Genomic DNA, 24031 nt, shown 5'->3' on the forward strand with positions numbered 1-24031 from the left:
CTGTTATGCGAGTAGTGGCAGTACAGAGACCGGCAGTACAGAAGGTTTTCAAGAACATTTCCAAAGGTCCTCTTAAAGCTTGTAATTTCTATCGATATCTATTTAAAGTGACTTCCAAGAATCGCTTGAAACTATAATAAGACCATCACAAGGGCTGATGGTTTTTTGGTTCTCCTCTTAAAGAGCACTTGGAAGACATATACAAGACAATTTTTACCGATACGAGGTAGGAAAAGGAGTTGCCTCGGAGTAAATTCTCGATTCGATATCTCGTTGATTATCTAATTCTGATGTCTGTGCTTGGAGAATAGGTAGAAGAAAATCGTCCACCGATAGTACAAAGACTAGTACGAGACGCTTTCCCAATCCAAAAAAAAAGATGAACCTTAAGGCATGATCAGTACAGTAAAAGGTGTAGAAATATGTGCAAGCACATTAATATAAAATATGCGATGGTATTTTCAGCAGGCAGTATCCAAGCATCGTGGTATCAATTCTGGCAGAACAGATGGTCGGTGCAAAATAGAAACGGATGAAAAAAACTGGTTCCCTAGGTCTGATGTTTCTTCAAAATAAATGTACCACACTATGAATAAATTTAGTGTAAATTTACCGGAAACGTTACAATCAATCAAAACATAGAGTAGGTAAACAGCTTTAGCATCTGTTTTCTAAGGCATGCTAATGTTGTAATAGAACCGTGATGATTCGGCCATAAAGTTATCGCAGGTGCACTGCAGCGGTAGATATACCGATTTTAAAGCAACAAATATTTTAATTGTTGAGATATATTCAACATCGAGCGAATTGTCAAATTGTTGAAGTACGAGAAAATTCCCAAACGTTTCGTCACAATTAAAGTTAAAAGATTAATTACCGGTTCGGAAAAGGTTAGGTAGTGTCCCTTCAGGAACGGCGGAATGCGCGTGCAGCAAGAGTTTAAGAGATTAAACATACCTGACGGATGAATAATGATCTCAGCTGGCGTTGCCAACCGGTTAGCTACTGCTGGCTGGCTGGCTAGCTAGGCTAGCGTTGGCTGGGAACAGTGCCAAGGAATCCAAGCTATATATTAGTTTAGCCGGCAGTGCAGGGCAGGGCCGAACAAGCACTTTTCCTGCTGGTCCCGCCTCGTTTTACCTTCCGCTGTCTCCGTTTTTCGCGTTCGCTGCTGTACCGCAAATGGCACAAAATGCAGGCTGTATGTGATTTGCATTTAAATGTGTGGTCATTTTTGGGAAGGTGTCATTTACGATGGGAGGGAAAATTCAGACTCAAAATGAACGTTGCATTGTTGCAGAATAATCAATGGAGGAAGAACATTCGTGCTTGGTTATTTGAAGGTTATTTTACAAATTATGCAAATGGAAAACGATGAATAAAATAAAGGTGCAAAATTGGCAGATTGTTATCATATTCAAAATCTGTCTAAACTGTCCTAACTGATTTGCTTTTCAACCTTTGTTGCAGGCAGTCAGGCAGGCAGTAAACGAAACTGCTTCCCGTTCCAGCTTCGCCTCAAACCGCGCGCCAGCGGTAAATGGTTTCCCGTTTGGATCAACAAGCGTTCCGAATTTTTCGCACCTTGCAAACTGCACACTCTGCACCCTGCTTACTGCGATTCGGATTGGGTTGATTTGTTCCAGCCAGGTTTCCCCCTTTACTGGCTGGCCATGAGCCATAAGCCATAGGTAAAATGATGTGAATGGAAATTGAAATCAAGTAGTTACTTTTGACAGGTTAGAATTTTAGTTATTTCGTTCCGATCTGTTCCACGTTCCGCCCAACTGAACTGCTGCCCGGTCGGTAATCAAAGCAAAAAAGATGTGAAAAATTTTGGGGTGATTTTGCACGTCGTTTCGAGCACGGTTTCGCATTACGGGGTGAAGTCAAGAGCAATGAGTTTTGGGTGCTGAGACAAACAGTGAGGGGGTGGGAGCAGTAGTGGGTTAATTGAACTCCCTTGGCATAGGTCAGGGGTTGTACATTGCCCTACAACTGTCGACGGTTCGGTTACGACCGCTGCGCTACGGGAAGTGTGCATGCATTCCTTCACATGCGGGGAAAATTCGGTGAGTTGAGTTGAGACTCGAGTTGAAATCACACGAGGGGCACACGCATATGCAACAGCTGAGTGTGAAAAGTGTGCGATTCTGGAAATGTTTTATCGATTGTTTTTTTACTTCTTCAGTTTTTGTTCCGAATTTATCCTCTTTTTTTATAACTTGTACAATTTTATTTCACAGCAAGTAGAACTGCAATTTGTCAGGCGAATAGGGTCGTTCTTAATTACCAAGTAACTACAATACTTGTCCTATTTGCATTAATGTGCTTTACTCGTTTGACGCAATGATTGAAAGCTGTTGAACATTTAAGCCCCATAAAAGACAACAAAAAGGCAATGAAAATATGACCGAAATAATAAACAGAAATACGATAAAAAGCTAACGAAAATATGACGAAAGACGACAAAAGTATACGAAGAAAGTTGGTGTCCAGCAACAAATCAAAACAAACAAAAACCAAGACGTTAAAAAAAGCGATATTATGTTTTGATAACAGACAAGACGACGAAAAATGGCTGAAAGCGATGATGACGATGACGAAAAGATGTCAAAACAGCAACAACTACGGCAAAATGCAACCGATAAATGTAACATAATATGCCGCGTTTTTCGTCTTTTTCTCTTCCGTTTTTTCCTTGTTTCTGTCCAATTTTCTCGTTTGTTTTTGTCCCATTCTTCTCTTATTACATCCGTCTTCTTTTTTCTCACTATTCTTCTTTTCACTTCTGGTTTCCGATATTTCTTTCTTGCCAAGTTAAAACTTTTTTCTTTTTTGTCCCGTTTCAGCTTCCATATTGCTAGGTTTTTTTCTTTCATTTTTCTTTTTTGCAAGCCAGTTCTCTATTTCTTTTTTTCCTGTCCCCTTTTTCGCCATTCTGTTCCGTTCCTTATCTTTTTTCTTTTAATATTTTTTGAAACGATGGTTCTACAATTGATGAAGGGACGGTAGGGGAAAGAAATGAATTTTTTTTTTTTTGTGAAGGTGGGGAAGAGCGGAAAGGAAGGGGGGGGGGGGTATTGGTAGCTATGCTTGACAAGTAGTCATTTTGAGTCCTACCTTTTGTCCAATGCTGGAGGGTGCATGAGTCGAACCAAGCTGTAATCTAAGATTATAACCGGATTCGAACCCACAACTTCGAAACCCACGGTTCGACTCATGCACCTTCCAGCATTGGACAAAAGGGAGGAGTCAAAATGACTACTTGTCAAGCATAGCTACCCATACCCCCCCCCCTTCCTTTCCGCTCTTCCCCACCTTCACCAAAAAAAAAAATTCATTTCTTTCCCCTACCGTCCCTTCATCAATTGTAGAACCATCGTTTCAAAAAATATTAATATATATATGTATGACCACATTTCAAGGTCAAGACTAAAAACTTGAGATTAGTCTATTTTTTCTTTTGTTTTTCCTCGTTTTCAAACCCATTTCTCCTCTTTTCCTGTCTCATTTTTTGTTACATTCTATCGCAATTTTCGTTTCATAGCTCCTATATTTTTGTCGTGTGTTTTTGCATATCCGGTTTTTGTCGTGTTATGCTCTTTCTCTTAGTATGTCCTACCTTTCCATCTTTTCTGTCGCATTCTGTTTTCCTCTTTCGTTTATTATCCGATTTTTCTTCCGTTTTTATTTTTTCCCTCCATTTTTCCGCTCTTTTTTTCGTTTTCCCAGTAGTTTTTACTGCTTTTCTCTCATTTTCCTCGTTTTTTTCTAATCTCTTCCTTTATTGCTTCATTTATTCCCTTATTTTTTCTCGTTTTCTGCTTTTTCTTTTATGTCCCGTTTTCCCTCCCATTCCAGCACGTTTTCTTTAATGCAAATTTTTATTCCTTTCCCCTCCTGCGTTTTCCTCTTTTTCTATCACGTTTGTCCAATTTTTATCATCTTTTACTTCCTGTTCTGATCCGTTTTTCCTTTTTTTAATTTTCCTTTCTTCCCTTGTTTTCTTTCTGGTTATTCTTTATCTGGCGAATTTTTCCGTTGTACCATCTTTCTCCTTTTATATTCCGTTTTCATCGTTTCCTTTATTGTTTTTTCTTCTCACTATTCTTTTCTCTTCTGTTTTTCGTTGTAATTGTTCCGTTCTTCCTCTCATTATGTCCTGCTTTTCCTCCTTTCCGTTGTCTAGTTCGTTGTTTCGTTCCGCTCATCAATGCTTCCATTTTTCTGCTCTCGTATTTTTCCGTTTCTTTTCCTCGTTTTTTAACCCGTTTTTTTCTCATTTTCCGTTCAGGTTATCATTTTCTTTCTCGTTTTCTTCGTTTTTCCCTCTTTGCTCTCATTTTCTTTTTTACCTCTCCAGTCTCGTTCTCCATCTTGTTGTGCTCCTTCGGGAGAAAAAAGAGGGAAAATGGGGCAAAAAACGAGAAGACTGGACAGAAAAAATTAAAAACCCAAGCAACAATTTGGGTTTTATTACACTCTTATGATGGCATTTAAGACCAAAATTGGTCTTGAAGATCACTATAAGGGTACAATAAAACTCTCATTGCTGCTTGGGAACGGAAGAAAAAGAAGAAAAATGAGATTAAAGAAAAAACGGGACAAAAAGGAGAAAAAAAGGAATAGAGAAGAAGGAAAGGAAAATACAGGAGTAGGAAAATGGAGAACTGAGAACAGAACAGAAGAAACGAGACAGAAAAAGAAAAGAATGGAAAGAAAAAACAAAATACGCAAGACAAAAGGGATAAAACGAAAATGTAAAATAGAACGTGACAGCGAAAGGAGGAAAAGTATGAGAGGAGGAAGAACGAAAAACTGAAACGGAGCACTCGAGTTAAAAAGCGAGATGAAAAACAAAAACGTCTGGACTTGGTCTGAAAACGAGGAAAAACGACGATGGAACGGAACAGAGGAAAATATAGAGTCAGGGAAAGGGGAGCAAAAGAACAGTGAAAAAGGAAACAGAGGGTAACAAAAAGGGAAAATGGAAGAGGGAAAAAGAGGAAAACAATAGAAACCAAAAAGGAAGCGAAGAATAGCGAGAGTGAAAAAAGAGGTCAAACTGGAAGAAGAGGTTGAAGGGAGGAAAATGTGACAAAAACAGTAAAATGGGACAGAAACAAAAGAAAAAATCAGAGGGGTTGTGTACAAGACACGACCGCATATATAGGTGACGCAGGACTACGTAAGTCTCTTTGTAGTGATACAGTAATGACCCGATTTTGTCACCCCCATGATGAATTTAGGGGTGACAAAAACGGGACTGTGACAAAATCGGGTATTTTTTCAATTTTATATTTTTTTGCAGATAACTTAGAACGAACTACATATATTTCATTCTGATCACTTTTAGGACCTTTCGCACTTCCTTCTACCTCTCTGTGGACATTTGTCACCTGTGCTGTGAGGTCCCACAGGTATGAAAACACGCGTTTATTAATTGCGCCGAAATGGTTGATTATACTGGTTGACTATGTTCAGAGAAATGTCACAGCGTAAAAAGCTCTTTCTTATGGTATGAACGATTCTTTGATTAACCCCCCTAAAAGTAAGATAGAAAATTTATTTTTCTAGCAGTAAGAGGTAGGCAAAACAATGTTCTACAAAACTTTTGAGAAGATTATTATAAAGAACTTTGCCAAAGAAAGTGACCTTCTAGCTATTATAGTTGTGGAGATAAGAAACAACTTTTGTGGAAACTCCACGAAAATCAACACAGTTCTTTTCACAGTGTTTTAACACATTTGACATGTTGGAATATGATTTTCAAACTAAGCTTTTGATAAATCAAAAGCGTGACAAAATCGGGTAAAAAACGTGACAAAATCGGGTCAAAAACGTGACAAAATCGGGGGTGACAAAATCGGGGAGTGACAAAATCGGGGAGTGACAAAATCGGGTTACCACTGTAGTAGCATGTATTCATGCTTGTAATCATTCGATTCTTCATGTATACATGCTATATGCAACATATATACCACCAGCCCACGGCTGAAAATCTCGATAATAAAGAAAGAAAAAAAAAACCCGATTTAATCCACCTAGTGGTGAAAGGAACCTTTGTTATACGGTCTTACGGTATACTATACTATACGGTATACTATACGGTTATACGGTATTTGAGATAGAAATCGACACGTTTTCGGAACATAATTCATCTATTGGTTAACGTTGCGTAATGCGTTGGTTTACATAAAATTTTTGAAAATTGAATAAGTTTACAAATTTTGAACAAAATAGGAACACTTTTAAATTTTGATAGATCCTTTTTTCATGTAATTGCTGAGTAAGGATAAGTAAGTTGTTATTAATTTGAGTAAGTGCAAATAAAAGTAAGTTGTAAGAGGAAATCTTATTCTTTAACATATACATTGCCTAGTAAAGGTCTAGTTTATAGGTTTTTGAACTATGCATAATTTCCTGTAATGCCATTCTATTTGATTCACATCAATAGAGTTTTCTTGAATAATTTTAATCAATTTTTATTAACCTTCGGTTACTCACGCTGTTGTATTTTGTACAACACGTGTAGGTTTTTCAACGCCATATTGTTATAAAGTTACAAATCGTTGTTTAACTAACGAATATTCTTCAATAAACTTATTCTGAGCAAAATGTCATAATTATTCAATGCATTAATAATTTAAATTGTTTGAAAAATAGATCAGCATAAACCGCCATCACAGAAACGAAACAATCAGCATGCGAGGTGTACCGCAATTGACCCCAAGTGGAATTTTTTCTCGTTTCTTCATATGGAAAAATGGTGTCTGTATGCAGCAAAACTAGCCAATGTAAAATGTTTAAAATGTATCCGTCTGCTGGTAGTCGAGTAATTCGTAGTCAAAATTAAGGTATTTTTTATAATCAAAGTTCTACAGTTCCTAAACAAGCAAACATAGAGGTTTACTATATTCAGCAAAGTTGTGTATTTTTATCATTTGTACAATTTTGTAATACAAGAAAAAGTCATACAACAATTACAAAAAGAGCAAAAATATAAAAACTGAGTTTGCAAATTCATATACAATAAATAAGATTTTTCTATCTGAGCTGTAGAGATAGAAGGTTACTGTCTCTAGCAAAATTTCTTGTAATAATAAGCTCTATAACTTTGCAGAGCACATCAATGTGTTATATTGACACTGAAGAAAAATAATTTTTTTTATTTCACTTTTAAAGGGATTAGTCAAAATTTAGATTCCACCAGACGATAGAGCTTTAAATTTCAAGAAACTATTCTAAAGGTTTGATAAACCTAAAACCAAGTTTTTCCAGTCAAACCTCCAGTGCGCAAAAAATGGACTCAAAAACAGATTAAATGTGACAGTTAGAAGTTAGAAATTGGAAAAGGGAAGAAGAGAAGAGAAGTTAGAAACTCGAAAAAGGGAAGAAAAGAAAATGGAAGACGGAAAATAGGAAAGAAAATAACAAAAATCGCGTAAAAACATGAAAAAACAGGGCGGCAAACAGATAGCAAACATTTGAGCAAAAGATAACGTAAAGGTGATGACAAGTAGGCGGAAAGACAATGAAAAACACAAAAAAACAAAAGACAACAAAAATACCACGATCAAAGTACGCCAAAACGACTAAATAAACAGATGCAGAAAAGGCGTTGAAGTATCTCGTCTCGACAACAAAACAGCGACAAAAAAAAGACTACAAATGATGCGCAAAGTCGCTGTATCAAGAGTAACCAAATCGAGCACACACAAAGAGCATACAAGATGACAACAAATCGCTGAGAAGTTACAATAAGCCGATGCAAAAGGATGCCACAAAGGGTCAAGAAGGCGACAGAAAAAGGTGACCAGACCAGGAGAACGAAGCAAATCTGTTTTTATCATCTTTTCAAAAATTGGTTAGAATAAATAGGTTTGTTTTGTTTTCTCCTTATTTTTTTAAATTTCCTTTCCTTCTCGTCCTTCACGTCGATTTGTTCCGTTTTTCCTTTTCTGATGCCCCGTTGTTCCGTCGTTTTTGTCAAATTTTTTCTGTTTTTGGCTCCGCTTTTTTCCCCTATCTTTTCCGATTTTCCTTTTTTCATATCTTTTTCTTTTTTTCTCTCTCCTTTTATATCTTTTTTTCCTCGTTTCCGGTATTTTTCTTACTATTCTTCTTTTCCCTTTTGTTTTCTGTACCGTATTCTCTTCGTTTTCTTCTTTTTCGTGTCCAGGAGAGAATCCCATTATATCAAGTTTTTTTTTCTTTTTTACATGCTACTTTTAGTTTGATTTTCTTTCCGCTGTCTGCTCTTTCACTTCATTTCCTGTTCCATTTTTCGCCCTTTTCCTGAGTTCTGATTTTCCTCTGTTCTATTGTTCTTCCATTTTCAAACCAGTTTTTTCTTTTTTCCCGTCTCGTTTTTTTTTGTCAGTTTCTGTTCCAGCTTTCACTGTTTTTTCACTTTATAACATTTCTATCTCTCTTATGTTTTGCTTTTCTGTCAAGTTCCTTTTGCTTTATCCTTTTTTCTTCCATTTTCATTTTTTCCTTTCCGTTTTCCATTTTCTTTCTTGTTTTGTTTTCCTTTCCCTTTTTCCCGTTTTTTCTCATTTTCTGTTATGATTATCCTTACTTTCTTTCTCGTTTGCCTAGTTTTTCCTTCTTTTCTTTTACTTATACTTTTTTTTCTTTCCGGTCTCTTCAGTTTTGCCTCGTTTTCCCTGTTTTTTTCTCCCATTTTCTTCTTTTTTTTCTTTTTATGTTCTTTTCTCACGTGTTCCATTGATGCCAGTTCTTCTTCTTTGTAAAAAAATGGTTTTTTATTAATTGTTGCTAAATTTCTTAGCATACTAACAGAAAGATTATGGAAAAATGGGGTCAGTCACGGCGTAGTGGTTAACATTCACGGCGAGGACCCGGGTTCAAATCCCAACCCCGCAGAATTCACGAATGACCTAAAGCTGGTTGAAGTGACTATAATCTAAACAAAAAAAAAATTAAGAAAAAACGTGAGAGAAACGGAGCACAAAAAAGAGAAAAAAAAGTGGAAAAGAAGAAAACGGGAGAGAAACAGAGGGATACGTCTTCGCATTCTCTCACATTTCATATCAGTTTTCGTTTTTGTCCTTGCGCGTTTTTCACTTTTTTTTAACCCATTTGTCCAGTGATTCTCACGTGTTTCTTCGTGTTCTTTTCCATTTTTCTCTTTTTCTCTCAATATCTTTTTTTCTGTGTCTTGTCTTTCCGTGTTTCCTGTTTCATTGTTCAGTTTTTTCGTTTTCTGTCCCATTTTTTCTTACTTTCAGTCCGGTTTTACCTGTTTTTCATTCTTTTTTTGTTATTTTCTTTATCGGTTTTCCGTCTTTTCTATTTTGTTTTCCCTCTTTTTCGTTTATTTCTAACTCTTAATCCTTTCCTTCTCGTTTTTCGAACTCGTCTGTTTGGTTTTTCTTCTATTGATGGCCTGTTTTTCTACCGTTTTCATTATTTTCTCTCTATTTTCCCGCTCTCGTACTTTTTCCTCGTTTTCTAGCCCGTTTTTTTTTCATTTTACGTCCAGGTTATCGTCATTTTTTTCTCGTTTTCTCTATAGTTTTTCCTTCTTGTCGTTCGCTTGCTTTGTTTTTATCTCTGCAGTAGCTTCGTTTTTTACCTCGTTTGCTCTCTTTTTCTTCATTCGCATTTTTTATCAGTTTATGTCCCGCTTTTTTCCCATTCTTTCACGTTTTCATTTCATGTCAGTTTTTATTTTGTTTCCTTTCGCGTTTTTTCACATTTTTCATCCATTTGTCCGCGCTCTTTTCGGGTTTTCAGTCCGGTATTACCTCATGTTTTACACTTGTTTTGTTATTTTCTTTTCCGTCTTTTCTCTTTTATTTTTCCCTCTCTTTCGTTTCCAGTTTTCGTGCTTTTCTTCCATTCGTTTCTATCGCATTTATTCGGTTTTTTGCTCCATTTTTTCCTGTCCTTGCCGATTTCCTTTTTCATAACGCATTTTTCATCTTTTTATCTTACGTTTTTCTTTTTCTGTCCAATTTGGCCCTTTTTCATCCTTTAGATTCCTCGTTTCCTTGATCGGTTTTCTTTTTTCACCCGATTCTTCTATACCCTTTCGGTTGCCCTTGTTTTCTGTTCCAAGTTCCTTTTCCAGTTTCGTTTTCCCTCCCTTCCTTCGTATTCTTTTCCCCTTTTTTCCCGTTTTCTCTTTCATTCAGCCGCGATTTTTTTTTCGTTTTTCTTTTTTGCTTGCCCAGTTATTATTTAAATTTTTTGTTCACTCTCTTCTTGCTCTGTTCTCTTTCTTTTCCTGTCCCGTTTTTCGCTCTTTTCCTGAATCGTGATTTTCCGTTGTTTCGTTCTTCGGTTTTTTCATTCGTTTTCAAGCTCGGTTGCGTTTTTTCCGCTTTTTCCTACTTTTCTGTCATGTTCTGTTTTTTTTTGTAGTTTTATCATTTTTTTTCTTCCGTTTTCATTCTTTTCTCCCCATTTTTCCATTTTCCCGCTTCCGTATTTGTTGTTGTTTTATCCCGTTTTTTTTTCTATTTTCCGTCCAGGTTATCATTTTTCTCTGATTTGCTTCATTTCCTTTACAGTTTTTCCTTCTTTTCGTTCGTTTGCTTTGTTTTTTATCTCGCCAGTCTCTTCGTTTTTTGCTTCGTTTTTCCTCTTTTTCTCATTTGATGTCCCGTTTTCCCTTCCATTCTTTCATTTTTTTCCTTCGATTGTCTTTTTTCGGTTGTCAATTTTAATTTTAGTTTCGGTCAGCTGTCTCCACTTTCTGTGCTGGATTTTTACCCTGGGCCTGAGTTGTGATTTTCCGCTGTTCCGTTCTTCGTTATTCGACTACCGTTTTTCCTCCTGTCTCGTTTTTTGGCTATTCTGTGGTCGCGTTTTCTTTTTTTGCTTGTTAACTTCTTTTCTATCCTGTATCGTTTTCGTGTATTCCACTCGTTCTCTTATTATATGCTGCTTTTCCTCCTTTGCTGTCGCGTTCTGTTTTTCGTTTCCGTTTTATTTTTCTCCCTCCATTTTTTCATTTCCCCGCTCTCGTATTTTTTCGTTTGTTTTCCTCATTTTCTATTTTCTCAGTTTTACTCCCGTTGTTTCTCATCGGTTTTCTTTTATCTCCCTTGCTATTCCTCTTTTCCCTTTTGGTTTTGGTTTCTATTGCATCCCGCTTTTTGCCCTTCCTTTTTCATTTTCTGCTTCCCGTAGTTTCCTCTTTCTTTGTTCTTTTTCTCTTCTTTGCCTGTCCCGTTTTTCTCAAATCATTTCCCGAGGAAAGCGAGAGAAAGAGAAACCAATCCTTTTTGAGAAAAATATTCAGTAGATTTATTAGTTTCAAGAAGCTGGACGTCATGGCGTTCTATCAACGGAAAATTAGGACATCACCATTGTTTAGGACATTGTTTGTTTAGACATCGTCTGGGAAATGCCTGCTACATACTTTGTTTCCCATTTTTTATCAATTAAAAAAATTCTAGAGGTAAAATTGTAGCGCCTTTAGCCTTAGTGCCGATATCTTAAAGACTGGGCTTCCAGTAAATTACCAGAATGTACGTGGACTTTGGTTTTCTGTTGCAATTTTCTAATGTGACGTCTTATGAACTATGTTTAAAGTGAATGGAAAAGGCCTTTACTAGTTGCGCGACCGATTACGAGATAGTTTGGGGTTGAGCACATTGTGATGGGTCTAAATTCATCATGGGATGAAAATGGTCGAATGTATGAGCATAAGGTTTAGTTAAGATTTCACATGCAGCTTCGCTGCTGAAAATTTTACCCACATGTGTTCACTTTTATGTTATACTCGTGTGGTCTCTCAATTAGCCATTATCCGGTAGTAAATAATGATCGATTTCATGGCCCTTTTTTGCCTCCAACGGCCGGGGGGGAAGCTCCTACAGCGACTTTCGACAAATGTTTATCGAGCGCGAAGAACAAACACAGTCATCAGTAAATCACCCCTCTCGAGTAAGTACGGCAGTCAGTGTGTTGCAGTGTGGCTAGGTAGGAAGCGGCGGCTTAAGGCGTGATTATATAGAACTAACGGCTGCTAGTCACGTTTCCCCTTCAAAGCCGATGGGGTACACCAACACAATGTCTCCATTCGTCAGCGTCGTCGTTGGTTGTCGTAGGTATTATGTAGCTAGAGAGAGGTACCATCATCGATGCGATGCTTCATTATAAATTGGTCTGCTCTTGAACTACACACTTTGTTGAGCGCTAATTCTATTAGGCTCACACAATTATTCTGATTTGCAGTGCGCGATTCAACATTGTTGTTGGAGGGTATTTTCCGGCCGGCGGCCGGATTTTGTTAATTCTATACAAGCAACTAAACACACATACAAACACTGCTGCTGCTGCAGCCAGGTAATTGCAATCTATTTTGCTTAATAACTCGTGCAGAAATGCCACACAGAAACGTGTGCGCTGACGATACATGAAATCACGAAACGAAAATGTACCCACCGCGCACCGGTGCGATGGTAAAAATCCTTTTTCGTGAATGACAAACAAACCACCGCACCGGCAGTAGGTAGCAGGCAGCAGCAGCGCACAGTCGGACGGCTTCAAAAATAGGCGGACATCAGCTTTTGCGTGCGTTTCTTGATTTTCGAGGTATTTTTCTGTTATACAAAAAAAAATTGCATTAAGGGGGTGGGTCAATAAATAATCAATTTAACTTTTTTATTTAAAGTTAAAAATAAACAAACCATAAGAAAAAGTCGTACAAAATGTTATTTAAGGAGTTTTTGTTGAAGAAAGAAAACTTCTATCCCTTAAGGGAAAGAAATTATAGTGCTACAAACTAATGTATCCCCTTAATACCAATTTTTCTATTTTTGTTTGGTTATTTTCATTTCTACGCAGTTTTGACGTTCCGCGAAGTTTAACATACTATGAAAATATACCTTTTTGCTGAAATAAGTGTAGCTCTACCTTTCTTGGTTTTCGAGCTATTCCAGCTTTTGTCTAATTTTGAATCAATTTCGAAGGAGCTTTATTTTAAAAGGGCGCAGTCTCTGTATCCCATCTGTCTGTTTTTTTGTCCGGTTACCGAGTCTGCCTTGTGACAAGTGAGTGGTTGTGAGTTCGAATGTTAGTAGAGTCAGGCTATTCGATGTCAAATGATTTTACCATGGGTTTATTCTCAGGTTATTTGTCCTGCCTGTTCCTGTCCTGCCTGTGGAGTCTGCATTGACAATCGAGTGTTCGTGGATTCGAATCTCGGCAACATTTTTTCAGCCCCTTTGCTGTCACTTTTCTTTCATTCATTTTTAAGTAATTTTTTAAAGATTTTTGTATAATTTTCCCGCTTTTTTCCTTCATTTTTCTATCACCTTCCAGTCATTTTTCTGTCAGTTGGCCAATTTTTTGGTTATGTTTCTATTATTTTTATTCGTCGTTATTTCGTGTCGTGCTCCTTTCATTTTTCCACCATTTTCCTGTAATTTGACTCATTTTTCTGTAATTTTTATAACGTTTTTCTTTTATTTTTTGTCATATTTTTAGCATTTATTTTTTTTCTATCTTTTATCTGTGTTTATTTCCATCATATTTTCGTCAGTTTTCCACCATTTTCTAATTTTTATTCTGTCATCGTTTTTTTATTATTTTATTTCTTGTTCCTTTTTCTATTTTTATTATTTTTCTGTCATATTTTCGTCAGTTTCATGTTATTTTTTTGTAACCCTTAATTCTTATTTCTATCGTTTTTGTCTCAGTTTTTAGTCCGGTCTAGGTCAGAATCCTGTTTTTGTTTATCGGACGATTTTTCGATACTTTTTATTTCATTGATCTACTTATTTTTAACGATTTTTCGATCGTTTTGCGATTTTTTGCCTTTGTTTTCCGTCACTTTTTTGTCACGTTTCTAGCATCTTTTATTAATTTTTTTTGTCATCTGTCTTTATTTTTTTTTCATTTCCGTCATTCCACTATCTGTATTCTGTCATTATTTTTTTCTTTTTTTTATCATTTTCTGACATTTTTCTGAGTTTTCTATCATTGTTTGTCATACTTCGATCATGTTTCTATAATTTTTTCATCTTTTTCTTGTCATTTTCTGCCATCTTTCAATCATTTTTGTTATAATATTACCTGTGTATTATTTTTTTCTGTCATTCATACTGCCATGAATTTCTGATATTTTTTCTATACTTTTTCGATCTTTTTGGCAATTTTGTTTCGCAATTTTCACGTCACTTTTTTACCCTTTTGAGATTATTTTCTATTTTCAATCCCCTATCGATAATTTCTTGACTGAATAAGCCAAAGATATTTTTGGTAATAATTCTGTGTTTTTGTGTCATTCAATCATGTTTTTATCCTTTTTGTCATATTTTATCCGTTTTTTGTTCTGGAATATTTCTGTCGTTTGTCCGTCATTTTGCAGTTTGTTTTAGGCTACCATTTTAATCAATTTTCTGTTAGTTTTTAACTGCTTTGTTGTCACTTTGATTACGATTATTGTTCCGTCATTTTTCAGTAACTGTTTTGTCATTTTCCTCTCAATTTTCCAATATTTTTCTGTCAATGTGCCCATTGTGCCAACGGCAGAAAGTTTTCTGGATATTTATTTTATTTCACATTCATTTTTTTTTGTTTTTTGTCATACTCTGGTCATGTTTATCATTTTCAGTCAGGTTTACATCTCTGCCCTGTCATGTTCTGGATTTTTTCTGCCATCTTCCGATCGGTTGTTTAGTCATTTGTTTGTAATGTTGCAGTGGTATGCTGCCATTTTGCTATGAGTTTCTATAATTTTTCGATTTTTTACGTTATTATCATTGTTTTTTTTAATTTCTTTCATTTTTCTAGTCTTTTGGCAATTATTTCCTATTTTCTATCTCCTATCGATAATTTTTGACCATTTTTGATTACTTTTTGGTAATAAAATTCTGTGTTCTTGTGCCATTCAACCATCATTTCTGTTATATTTTTTTGTTCTGCAACAAATCTAATCATATTTCTATCGTTTTTCAGTCATTGTGCAGTTTATTTACGACCACTTTTCGATCATTTTTTTTTTTGTTCTTTTTTCTGCTAGGTTTCAACCGCTTTACTGCCACTTTTGTTTATTTTTTTAGACGTTTTTTTTAATGATTTTTCAATTACTTTCCTATCATTTTCTGTCATTTATTGGCCTTTTGCAGTAACTTTTTTGTCACCTTCCTGTTAATTTTTTGAAATTTTTCTATCATTGAGACCATTTTTTTTCTTTTTTGCTTCTGTTTTTATGTCATTTTCAGCTGTGTTAGTGATTTTTCTGCCATTTTCATTATACTCATTACTTTTATTACTCTAAAATATTTCCGTCTTTCTTGTCAGATTTCAACCGTTTTACTGTCACTTGTCAGTTATTTTTCCGACATTTTTGTATTCTTTTTCGATCAATTAGTGATTTTTTTGTCACTGCCATTTTTCTCTCATCTATAGATTATTTTTAATTGCTTTTCGATAATTTTTTGGTTAATTTTCTGCAATTCTTCTGTGGTATTTCTGTTATTTTGTTAACTTCCTTTGTCAGTTTTATGTCTTTTCTCTCTTTTTTTGTCAGTTTTCTGACTTTTCTATCAATTATTGTTATTTTGCGATTATGTTTCTGACATTTTTCTGTCGTCTTTTTTATTTCTGTTCTGTTACTTTTTTGTCATTTTTCTATCATCTTTCGATAATTTTTTAATTGCTTTTCGATCATTTTTAGGTCATTTTTCTGCAATTTTTATGCGGTATTTTCGTCATTTTGCTATGTGTCTTTTACCAAATGTATGTCTTCTCTGTTTTTTGTCAGTTTTCTAACTTTCCTGTCATTTTATTGTTATTTTGCGATTATATTTAAAATTTTGCAATTTTTTATCTTTTTCCTGTCATTTTCTGCAATTTTTCTGCCATCTTTCATTTGGTGATTTTTCATTTTGACAGATAATCGTAATCAAATTGATCTAAAGTTATCGAAAAGCAAACCGTCAACCATTAACAAACGTCACATTTCGAACGAAGCACGGCAGGCGGAGGCAAGACGAGTGTTCGTTTATTTTTTCGACATAGTCGTAAAGTGCTCAACGAGAAGGCAGTGGAGGAAAAGGACGAGCTTTCTCAATAGGATGATACCAACCAGCCAGTAGCAGCAGCAGTTTACAGTTTATTGTAACTCCAAACTAAGCATAACCTGACAAATAGTTAGAAATGAAAATAACCAAAAAATAAATTAGAAAAACTGGTATTAAGACGATACATTAGTTTGTAGCACTATAACTTCTTTCCCTTAAGGGATAGAATTTTTCTTTCTTCAACAAAAACTCCTTAAGTAACATTTTGTGTAACTTTTTCTTAGGCTTTGTTTATTTCTGGCTTTAAATAAATAGTTAAATTGATTATTTATTGACCCACCTCCTTAATGCAATTTTTTTTTGTATAACAGAAAAGTACATCGAAAATAAGGAAACGTTTGTAAAGACACAAATGCAGAAAACTTAGTAGTTTCTACGCAAAAGCTGATGTCCGTCTATTTTTGAAGGCGTCCCACTGTGCAGCGCCAGCAAACAACGAACAGCACTTCTGGGACAGAACGAAACGAAAAACTTGCGCGAAAAAACACCTCAAAGGCCAATTGAATGGGACGTGATGCGCGACTGTCGTCGTGTTCCCCCCGTCCCGTCCCGTCCCGTATGAGTGCCGAAAGAGGAAGGGTGCCAGCGATGGAAGACAGTGGCAGGCAGGTTGACAACAAATGGGGACGGTACATTTCGGCAGAAATTTATCGCGCAGGTTGACGCCAGTGCCCCCGTCATCGTCATCATCGTCGCTGGTTTTGTTTCGCGCCGTTTGTTGGCGTACGGCCGGAACGGCCGACCCGGCCAGCGCGGCGGTCTGGTGGAAAGATAGGAGAACTCGCAAATATCACAATGTTTTATTTGCTTTCCTTTACCTAGGCTTGCTGCTGCTGCAGCAGCAGCAGGCTTGAGGATAAGAACGGACGGGAGATACGGAAGAAAATCTAAATTCGATAAAGTGCCGTGAGCTGACAATCAAGATGACTAAGACGAAAATGGGGTCAAATTAAAACGGAAATCCTGTCCGGCAGAAAGCGGATTCCATCGATTTTATTATCTCATTTTTTATCAATTTTGCCGATTATTAATAATGGTAACTTTAAAAACATTCAAACAGAAACTAGAATAAATTTTATATTAAAAAATCTTTCAAATTCTTAAGAGCTTTCCAGTTTTTTACAAAAGGAAAAAAAGTCTTTTAAATCGTTAAGAGCTTTCTACCTGCTTTTGAATAATGAAACACACGCTAAGGAAAGAAGCAAAATGAATGATATAAGAAACTGCACATGTCTTTCGTCGTCAAAGTTTCTTTTAAGATTCTAGATTCGTGCCAACTTGAATATCACAGGGGAACACAATTTTTTGTCAGTGTGAACACATAGACAAGATTAAAATGCAAAACCAAAAGTTGGCCGTTTCATCTATTCAATCATCACTGCGGAAAGCATGAACCAAAGTAGAAACATGATACGTTTCCCCCTCCTCCCTTCGGAACCAGTATCAAATAAATACGCTTTCCCAACACAAAATGATCTCACTAATAGAGTCCGCAGGGGGCGTGTTCGATCGGTTGATTATTATTAACGAAATAAACAACTAACCAACCGGAGCGTGCTATCATTCTGAACTGAACTGAACTTCCCCGGATAATCCGTTTACTAGCACCCCACCCACACAAGCCATGCCAAAAACGACAGGATGGGAAGCCATTCGATGCGGTAATTACTTCATTCGTAATGTAAACATATTAAGATTCCACCGGAAAATGACCTAAGCAAACGGCGAGTAAATGTTCCTGCGTCTCCATCGGCGCTGGTCGAATGGAAACGCATGGTAATTCATGATTTAATCACCATTTGAGCATCCAGCCGGACTGGAAACCGAAAGCGCTGCTGCTTGCAGCCAACGCAGTTGGCTACCATCCAAGCAACCCTCGCTCGCTCGCTTGGAAAATCAATAGAAAAAAATCGCAATTTTCGACTGTCACACCGAGCAACCGAGTTTATTTACGTTCGAGTGTCATCGATTGTGTGGCCACCCTCCCTCCCTCCCTCCGAGTACCAACCAACCCAGCTAAAGTGCGATGTGGTATCACCTTTCTTCACCTGAATCGGAACTTCAACTCCCGTATTGTGCGCGCCGAAGGCGCTGGTAATGACTGACTACGGCCGCCGGCGGCGGCATTCCACCCGCCCATCAGTCCCCGTCCTGCTGATGCTAGAAATATTCCATTCAAATGTCATGCTAGTAGTTTAACATAATGCGACACATTTTGCTAGTGCTGCTTTTTCCTGCTATCCTCGTCAACAAACACGAGTGTGTAGTGTCGCGTTTGCTCCTGAATTCCGAAATATGTATGGGGCTGGCTGGCTGGCTGCCTGGGAGGGAAACATGTGTCCCGATTGCAGGTACTCCTCATAGACGGAAAGACGGAAAGCGAAATTTTTCGGCTTCGAAATTGTTGGATTTATTGTTGACTGCTATAGCTTAGAAAAGATGAAGACCGGGAGTACCATAGTAGAAAGGGGAGGTTTTAATGTCATGCCAAGTCAGTAAGATTCTTGTTCTTGCATGTTTATAAATATTCAAGTAGAATTAATCGGGAAACAAATTTAGACCAGAGTATGATTCCAGTAGACACTGCGTTTTTATGGGCACTTGCCTACACTGCTTTTCGATTATTATTGCTTGGTGTTTTAAGTTTTTCAAAACTTAGTTTTAAACAATCCGAACTGATAAATTACACATACTACTGCTACACATTCTGTAAGGCCATTCTCAACCTTTGTTCTGCAAAGAAGACACTTGAGATTTCTTCATTTTAATTTATACATAAACTATATGACCTCGATATTTAATTAGCTGCATCTATCTTAATATAGATGTTCATCGGTCTGTATTTCTGTCTCTCCTGTTTGTCCGGTCTATCCTATTTGCCTTGTCGATCGTCCCTAACTAACACACCAGGATTCGTCTGCTTTCAGAATTTCAAGGATTCCAATTTTGGATTCTCATACATAATTCCTGGTTCTAGAAGCAAAGTTTCCAACGGCGGGTTGTGGCAACACTCGACGTCTCCCCCTTAATTATAAAATATTTTTTACGGGATTATACCAAAAGTTCGGTATGCCAAATGTTTTTCTTCCAGATGGACCCTTACGCATATGCCACTATTTTTATGGCAACGATATCCAGGCTGCTGACGAGAACCTGTTCTGGCGATAGGTAAAAGCCATGGCGGGTTACCGTCAGCGATGGAGATCTTTCACCTCATCATTTTGGTCTACCGTACCGATGGACATGGATACATAAGTAAGTAAGTTTTATGACAAACAACGTTATACTAAACCGCACTATACGCAATGAATTTATGTTAAATGGGCGACCCCGGTTGCCATTGTATTATGAAAAAGCGATGATTGGTTTAAGTACATATTCATTGAAAAGCAAAATTTTGTCCATTATGCCTAAAGTCCGTATGTCTTACGTCCATATGCCTAATCGCGACGCACCCGTTTATTCCATCTGTTTCTCTATCCATCTTCCGGATGGATGACGGATTTCACGCCAACTCGACCAGAGGTTGGCATGTCCCTCTCAGAATTTAAGGTGAAGGTCGTCAGAGTCCACCTGCTTTTTTACTGATTTCAGTACTTATTGCCACTATCGTTTTCTTTATGCTAAGTTTATGCTGAGTTGCTAGTAATAGGTAATAATCTGTAATGAACAATTATAAAACATAGAATCGCGTATCAGGCACGTAGCCAGCAGGAGGGGGGAGGTGGGCTGCCCCCCCCCCCCGCGAAATATTTTGGCTTTCATTTCTAACACTAGATCTACCAGTATTTTAATTATACCTATTTACCGTGAACGCGGGTAATTCCGATCAGCTCCTAATTTCGATCACTCAACATAAGCTCCAAATTATGTACAGCTACAGATGGGGTCCAAAATAGGTTGATTACCCTACCAGCCGGAATTCGAGTAACCTTAGCGGAGATGTGGGAACCAACCCTGGTGCAAACTAAGGTCGTATACCAACAGGCAAGGAGGCACTGTCTTGTCTCGACACTATACGATGGCAGCCCCATCTTGAGACTCGGTAGCATAGCCCTAGTAAGGCAAGCTTTTTATATCTAAAATATTACGAAAAATCAAGAAAATTCAACTCGGAACATTTAGCATGATCAAAGGCGATGAAACAAGCTCGTTCAGTTAGAACCGCAAAAGTTCGGCATTGTGGCACTACAAGAGATCTGTCGCAAAGGCGGGATGGGGGATCCGTGGCGGCAAGGCCCAATTTTGCTAGAACGGTGGAGCAACCAACGAGCTGGGAACGGGTTTCGTGGTGATGGGCAGAATGCAGGATCGCGAGAGGAAGTGTGTGTTGAGGATAATAGGCCGTTTCTTCAACTACACCGTCATAAACGTGTACTGGCCACACGAAGGTAGACCCGACGACGAGAAAAAAGCGTTCCATGTCCAGCTGGAGGCAACATACGATAGCTGCTTGCCACGGGATATCATCGTCATTGAGAACATGAACGCTGAGATCGACAGGGAAGCAATGTATAGTGACAACAGCCAGCTGGGGATCAGAAACACATTCTTCAAACCATCAGGAGATCACCTGACCAACTAACATTGAACCTAATCAACCATATTCTCATCGATGGCCGGTTTTTCTCGAAAATCACCAAAGTACACGACAGAGATAGTGAGGAGCTGGAACAACTATCACGGGTTAATGACACGCGCAAGTTTTACTAGAAGGTGAACTACACACCGAAACCTGACATGTGTAGGGGCGAGGGAGGGGATCTAATCACAAACGAGTGGGAGGTGGTCGATAGGTGGAAGCAGTATTTCGATGAGCACCTCAACGGTGATTTAGCAATAGGAGACGCAACGGAAGTTAACCTCGGAGTGCTTACAAACGACAACTGCGTGCCGGCTTCCGATCTCGAAGAGATCCGGTGGGAAATTCGTCAGCTGAAGAATAGGACAGGACATTGTGCGGCGTATGCTCCTTGATCGAAGCGTCTTGCAGAGGGAAAACCAGGCTCGACGCGAGAGTGCCATGCAGTCTTTAAAAATCCTGTAAAACATTCTTTTCAACAGCAAACTAATTAGCAGAAATCATATTGTACGCCAACTTTTGAAAACCATTAGGAAGTTACTTGTGTTACTTGAATACTTGGTTAAATAAATAAATTAATTAATTCGAAAGAAAATTCTGTAACATAAGCATTACATATATTGCTTAAATAAATAATAACTTGACCACGGGAGGCGAGTGAACCTCTTAGGTTTAAAACTTCTCTAATAAAAAATGGCTTGGACCTACAAAAAAATAATCTATGGGTGACGTTTAGAAAATTTGAATTTTCACAAAAAAAATTAATTTCTGCACTGAGAAAAAAGCATTTTAAAAACTAAAAAAACTACAAGGTATACAGTCCTAAGGGTTGTACGAAAGGGTGACGTAGGACTATATCAGATCATTAGTTCAAAGACTAATGTAAACTGCATTTCTGGCATATGTATGTTTATAAGAATCTGTGAGTGCCATTGTTTAAGTGAATGTTTGATAGAGAAGAGCGAAATATTCAGATTCGATTCTGCATTGAATGCAATGGTGGCTTTGAAAATACGTGGACGGGGGTTCATAAGTACAACGCCTGCAACTATTGAGGCATAGAGATTCCTTTTAAAAATCACTTGTGTGCATCATAAAGGTTGAAATAGTAATGAATGACCAGCCCATAGATTATTATATTAAATATGATCATGCGTGGCTTGACATGTTTCAATAATCTTACTTTAGCTCGCTTGTGACCTTTAAAAGGGCCATTGGTCACAAATAACATTAAAGCCAAAGCACGTTCATCACAATTATGACATACCACACGAATGTCCTTCTCTTTTAACATGAATGGCAACAGGCACGTAAGTTAGCGGCGTCGATTTACTGTCGTTTGCTCCGAGAAGGTTTTACTTGTTTACTTTCACAGCTTACCGCTTGTTACATAGCCGAAAATATGGCACATACGCAAAACTTTCTACTTTTTCTACTACCACAGGGGTGAGGGGTCTCAAACCATCATAAAATAAATTCATGCCTCCAAAAACCCCCACGTGCCAAATTTGGTTCCATTTGCTTGATTAGTTTTAGAATTTTGAGGTAATTTGTGTTTCATTTGTATAGGAGCCGGGGGGGGGCTCTTATGCCCTCCTTAAAACTGTTCTCTACCCCCTCCATAAAATTGCTGGTTATTTTATCTATCCAGCGACATACAAATTGTTCGGTTTCGTTCAGAAGTTTAGTAGTTATTAGCATTTGAAATCTTTCATTCAAACGTTACACTTCTATTTTCGTTTTCACAAAGTGCTACCCAGTCCCAGTATAGTAAACAAAGACGTAATCCTACGTCAAAACGATTTTCCAAAAAGGTCATCTCAGAAATTGAAGAAATTTTTTTTATAGATAATTATAGATAGATAATTAGGAATACTTGCTTTACTTTATTTTTTCGGCGACAATACGCTTATCGAATCCATGCCGAATTCAGGAGCCGTCTCCACATTACTCGATCTTGGACTGCCACTCGCCAGTCGCCCCTAACACTCGCTGTTCTAGCATCCTCGTCAACAGCGCTCATCCAACGGGTACGGGATCTGCCTCGAAGTTGTCGGCCTCTATCGGGTTCTCTGCTGAATATTGTTTTCGCTGGTCTCTCATCCGGCATCCTTGCTACATGGCCAGTCCACTGTAGCCTGCCGTATTTTAGTCGCTTCACAATATCCGCATCTTTGTACACTTGGTATATTTCATGATTCATGCGCCTGCGCCACACTCCTTCGTCTAATATGCCGCCAAGAATTGATTGCAGGATCTTACGCTCGAAAACGCCAAGAGTTCGTCGGTCGCTCTCTTTCAACGTCCACGCTTCGTGGCCGTAGAGTACCACCGGGAGAATTAGCGTCTTATAGAGCGCGAGTTTTGTACGGAGTTGTAGGCTACGGGACCTCAGCTGGCTACGTAATCCGTAGAAGGCCCTGTTGGCAGCCGCTATCCGCCCTTTTACTTCACGGCTCACATCGTTGTTACATGTCACTAACGTACCAAGGTAAACAAATTTGTCGACCACTTCAAAAGTATCTCCATCTATCACCACCGCAGTTCCAACATCCGAAGGGCTACCACGCTCTCTACCAGCCACCGTATACTTTGTTTTCGTAGAATTTATGATAAGCCCTATCCTCGCAGCGTGTACGCTTCTTCCACAGCTCTACGGGTAACACTGATGCTATCGATGTCGTCCGCGAACCCTAGGAGCATATGAGATTTCGTGTGGTACCGCTTCTCTGCACGCCGGCCCTTCGAATAGCACCTTCCAATGCAATGTTGAACAGCAAGTTCGATAGTCCGTCACCTTGCTTCAAACCATCTAACGTCACAAACGAGTCCGATGTCTCACCCGCTATCCTGACGCTTGATTTTGAACCATCAAGGGTAGCACGTATCAGCCTAATCAGTTTTGTTGGAAAACCATATTCCAGCACAATCTGCCACAGCTCGTTTCGTTTAACTGAATCGTACGCCGCCTTGAAATCTATAAACAGATGATGAGTCTGCAAGTTGAATTCCCTGAATTTATTGAGGATCTGTCGCAAGGTGAACATTTGGTCCGTCTTGGAGCGTCCCTCTCGAAAACCGCACTGGTATTCGCCAACAAAGGTTTCCTGTAACGGCCTCAGTCTGAGAAACAGGACGCGGGAGAGAATTTTGTATGCAGAATTGAGGAGAGTAATACCTCGATAATTGCTGCATTCGAGTCGATAGCCCTTTTTGTAAATTGGGCATATGAGAGCTTCCAAATAATTAGGTATATGGACTACAATTCTTCCATACATCACACAATGGGCATATTTATGGGAAAAAAGTTTTTCTAACAAAAACTTGTTTCTGCCGTTTTCTGGTTGTTTATTTAATTTCACATCATTTTATTATT

General features: G+C 38.0%; 1 protein-coding gene across 1 annotated transcript in view; it reads right to left on the reverse strand.

The window, feature by feature from the left end:
* The window catches only part of LOC128746430 (hybrid signal transduction protein dokA-like), a 127113-nt gene that overhangs the window by 18487 nt on the left and 84595 nt on the right, over nucleotides 1–24031 (reverse strand). The window lies entirely within an intron of this gene.

The sequence above is a fragment of the Sabethes cyaneus genome, chromosome 1 (genome assembly GCF_943734655.1).
Source record: "Sabethes cyaneus chromosome 1, idSabCyanKW18_F2, whole genome shotgun sequence".
In the NCBI taxonomy this organism is placed as follows: domain Eukaryota; kingdom Metazoa; phylum Arthropoda; class Insecta; order Diptera; family Culicidae; genus Sabethes; species Sabethes cyaneus.